General features: G+C 53.7%; 1 long non-coding RNA gene across 2 annotated transcripts in view; it reads right to left on the bottom strand.

Annotated features, from left to right (window-relative positions):
* LOC142485940 (uncharacterized) overlaps positions 1–5,000 on the bottom strand; it is a 51,383-nt gene that overhangs the window by 44,246 nt on the left and 2,137 nt on the right. The gene's annotated exons all lie outside the window — the stretch shown is intronic.

Below are 5,000 nucleotides of genomic sequence, written 5' to 3'. Positions count from 1 at the left end.
GTGCAACTCTGTGTAATAATACAACATGCACCTCTCTCAAATGATGGGGTGCCTACAATGAATAAACACAGACCTCTAGGCAGGTAAGTGTTAGAAATAGATGCACACAAACACGCAGGGGACAATAATGCCGACCTACAGCTGGCAGAGTGCGATAAAGCCCATGAGAACATATGGGAAAGCGCTTTGTGGGTTATGAGACCCCAGAAAATAACAGGAATACAAAGCACTGGTGTGTTATTCCTCCCAGCACAGCACAAGTACATAACTGTGACCGCAACAACTGGGTAATCCAAAGAAAGCGCTCACTATATTCTCATACAGAAAGAAGGAAGTGGCGGCAGGCAGTGGGAACTCACAAGAAAGCCCCGTGCAAGGGCATAATGTGTAACACACGCGATGGTGTCCGGGGGCGAGGTACGGAGAACCAGAGGATGGCTCGCTTCCACGGAGGGTCCGCTGCGCCGGCGTCTCCTCCGCTGTGTAAACCGCTGGTCTTCCGGGTTCTCCTCCTCCCAAAGCTGCGGAGCCTCGCGTGCTGGCTGCACGGATCTCAGGCGCGACTGCGCTCAATGCACCGGAACCAGGGCGCGGTTAGTGCAAGATTGTAAAGAACTTTCATTCCGCTCAGTGACTTGCTGGAAGACCCCTGCTTCAGACCCCCGGACGCGGAGAGAATAACAGCTCCAAGCAGCAGCCGGACAGCGTCTCAGTTACAGGACGTATTTGCTTTTTAGTGTAAGTCACACCTCTTATTTATATTTTATTTTGTTCTTAACCTTATGTCCAATAAAGTTGTTACCCCCTATTACCAATCTCACGTCGCCTCCCACTATATGATTAAGAGGAGCTGCGTATTAACCACATATCTGGAGTCAGGTACCTGTTATATGAGGGCACTCACATAAGCCCATGTGAGTGAGTATATATATTTCTATATCCATACCAAGTCATTTCCCGGGATTCTGTTCTGGGACCAACCCCCACTGTTCCTACTTATCTGTCTGAGGTCCCATTGGATGAAACACGAGCAGAAGCATCAGAGATTGTCTGCAAAATTCTTCCTACAAGGGCACTCGCACACGCCCGTGTGAGCGATTAATATAATATTCTATCTCATACTCATATTCCCTATCAGCTATTTATTATTTGGCTGTTTGGGACCAATTCTTGCCACTCTCCCCTTCTCCCTGAGGGGCCATGGGAGGAGTTTTGCAGTGAGGAGCCCCTAGGAGATTCGCAGACACAGTCTACAGGAGCATCCACCGATTCAAGCGTCCCAGGAAGAAGATTCCTACAGCAGTGAGTACAGCCGTGAGTACAGCCGTGAGTACAGAAGCAAGTGCAGCAGTGAGTGCAGCAGTGAGTGCAGAAGCAAGTGCAGCAGCGAGTGCAGCCGTGAGTACAGCAGTGAGTACAGCCGTGAGTACAGCCGTGAGTACAGCAGTGAGTACAGCAGTGAGTACAGCAGTGAGTACAGCAGTGAGTACAGCAGTGAGTACAGCCGTGAGTACAGCAGTGAGTACAGCCGTGAGTACAGCAGTGAGTACAGCAGTGACAATATCAGAGACAATATCAGAGACAATCATACTCTGCAACAGATGTGACTGTCGCTCACATTTGGCCCTCAGACACACACTCTCCCCCTCAGAAACACTCTCCCCCTCTCCCCCTCAGACACACACTCTCCCACTCTCCCCCTCAGACACACACTCTCCCACTCTCCCCCTCAGACACACACTCTCCCACTCTCCCCCTCAGACACACACTCTCCCACTCTCCCCCTCAGAATGATAATAATGATAATGAGTTAGATGATAAAACAAATGAAATGTTAGAATAGGGTGTTGGAAAAGGATCATATAGATCAGGGGTGGGGAACCTTTTTTCTGTCAAGGGCCATTTTGATATTTATAAAATCATTCGAGGGCCATCCAAAATTATCAACTTAAAAATTAGCCTGCTGTATTTGGTGAAACATTTAATGAACTCACCACTAATGTGATGGCTGGAACTGCTTCTCTTTGGGTGACTGACTGACTCTTGGGTGGTGGGTGACTATGACTGACTGTGGGTTGGTGTCTGTGCACACGCAAATGCACACGCACACACACACAGAAATCGGACAGGGGATAGGAAAATCAGACTCTCAGACCCACTCTCTCTCTCAGACCCTCAGACCTACTCTCTCTCTCAGACCCTCAGACCTACTCTCTCTCTCAGACCCTCAGACCTACTCTCTCTCTCAGACCCTCAGACCTACTCTCTCTCTCAGACCCTCAGACCCACTCTCTCTCTCAGACCCTCAGACCCACTCTCTCTCTCAGACCCTCAGACCCACTCTCTCTCTCAGACCCACTCTCTCTCTCAGACCCACTCTCTCTCTCAGACCCTCAGACCCACTCTCTCTCTCTCAGACCCTCAGACCCACTCTCTCTCTCTCTCAGACCCTCAGACCCACTCTCTCTCTCTCAGACCCTCAGACCCACTCTCTCTCTCAGACCCTCAGCCCCAATCTCTCTCTCAGACCCTCAGCCCCACTCTCTCAGACCCTCAGACCCACTCTCCCTCAGACCCACTCTCTCTCAGACACACTCTCTCTCAGACACACTCTCTATCTCTCTCAGACACTCTCTTTCTCAGACACACACTCTCCCCCTCTCCTTCTCAGACACACACTCTCCCCCTCTCCTTCTCAGACACACACTCTCCCCCTCTCCTTCTCAGACACACACTCTCCCCCTCTCCTTCTCAGACACACACTCTCCCCCTCTCCTTCTCAGACACACACTCTCCCCCTCTCCTTCTCAGACACACACTCTCCCCCCTCTCCTTCTCAGACACACACTCTCCCCCTCTCCCCCTCAGACACACACTCTCCCCCCTCTCCCCCTCAGACACACACTCTCCCCCCTCTCCCCCTCAGACACACACTCTCCCCCTCTCCCCCTCAGACACACACTCTCCCCCTCTCCCCCTCAGACACACACTCTCCCCCTCAGACACACACTCTCCCCCTCTCCCCCTCAGACACACACTCTCCCCCTCTCCCCCTCAGACACACACTCTCCCCCTCAGACACACACACTCCCCCTCAGACACACACTCTCCCCCTCAGACACACACTCTCCCCCTCAGACACACACTCTCCCCCTCAGAAACACTCTCCCCCTCAGACACACACTCTCCCACTCTCCCCCTCAGACACACACTCTCCCACTCTCCCCCTCAGACACACACTCTCCCACTCTCCCCCTCAGACACACACTCTCCCACTCTCCCCCTCAGACACACACTCTCCCACTCTCCCCCTCAGACACACACTCTCCCACTCTCCCCCTCAGACACACACTCTCCCACTCTTCCCCTCAGACACACACTCTCCCACTCTCCCCCTCAGACACACACTCTCCCACTCTCCCCCTCAGACACACACTCTCCCACTCTCCCCCTCAGACACACACTCTCCCCCTCAGACACACACTCTCCCCCTCAGACACACACTCTCCCCCTCAGACACACACTCTCCCACTCTCCCCCTCAGACACACACTCTCCCCCTCAGACACACACTCTCCCCCTCACACACACTCTCCCCCTCAGACACACACTCTCCCCCTCAGACACACACTCTCCCCCTCAGACACACACTCTCCCCCTCAGACACACACTCTCTCCCTCAGACACACACTCTCTCCCTCAGACACACACTCTCCTCCTCAGACACACACTCTCCTCCTCAGACACACACTCTCCCTCAGACACACACTCTCCCTCAGACACACACTCTCCCTCAGACACACACTCTCCCTCAGACACACACTCTCCCTCAGACACACACACTCCCTCTCTCTCTCAGACACACACTCGCTCAGGCACACACACACACTCGCTCAGACACACACACACACACACTCGCTCAGACACACACTCGCTCAGACGTACACACACACTCTCTCTGACACACACAGGGGGAGGGAAATCTGATTGGGGGGGAGATCGGAGTAGGTGCCCTCCGCAACTGCTGCTCGGTGTGGGGAGAAGGAGGACCGTGTAAGTGCGCAAGGGGGGGGGGGGGAGTCTGAGCAGGGGGGATCGGAGCAGGTGCCCTCCTCCGCAACTGCTACCCGGTGTGGGGAGGAGGGGGCGGAGCAGGTACCCTCCGCAACTGCTACCCGGTGTGGGGAGGAGGAGGAGAGGCTGTAGTGAGGTGTCTCTCCCACCGCAGACTCGTTCTTCTATCCCCCACTCCTCTTATACCCCCTTTCCCCCCCCCCATCCCTCTTCTACCCTTCCCCGGAGCCGCCTGTTTACCCGCGCCCCGCCTGGTGATACTCAGGTCCTTCATCACCTCAGGTGGCTGTCCCCCAGTGAATGGCTGCTGCCACACACAGACAGTGACACACAAGCACAGTGACCGTGACACAGACAGTGACACAAACACACACACACACACAGTGACAGTGACACACAAACACAGTGACCGTGACACAGACAGTGACACAAACACACACACACACACAGTGACCGTGACACAGACAGTGACACAAACACACACACACAGTGACAGTGACACACAAACACAGTGACCGTGACACAGACAGTGACACAAACACACACACACACACAGTGACCGTGACACAGACAGTGACACAAACACACACACACACACACAGTGACCGTGACACAGACAGTGACACACACACACAGTGACCGTGACACAGACAGTGACACAAACACACACACACACACACAGTGACAGTGACACAAACACACACACACAGTGACAGTGAGACAGTGACACACACAGAGACAGTGACACACAAACACAGTGACCGTGACACAGACAGTGACACAAACACACACACACAGTGACCGTGACACAGACAGTGACACAAACACACACACAGTGACAGTGAGACAGTGACACACACAGAGACAGTGACACACACACACACACACAGTGAGAGTGACACACACACAGTGAGAGTGACACACACA

Source organism: Ascaphus truei, unplaced genomic scaffold (assembly GCF_040206685.1).
Source record: "Ascaphus truei isolate aAscTru1 unplaced genomic scaffold, aAscTru1.hap1 HAP1_SCAFFOLD_672, whole genome shotgun sequence".
NCBI classification, from domain to species: Eukaryota; Metazoa; Chordata; class Amphibia; order Anura; family Ascaphidae; genus Ascaphus; species Ascaphus truei.
Note: the sequence above shows the minus strand (reverse complement) of the source record. Positions and strands in the feature narration are given on the sequence as shown.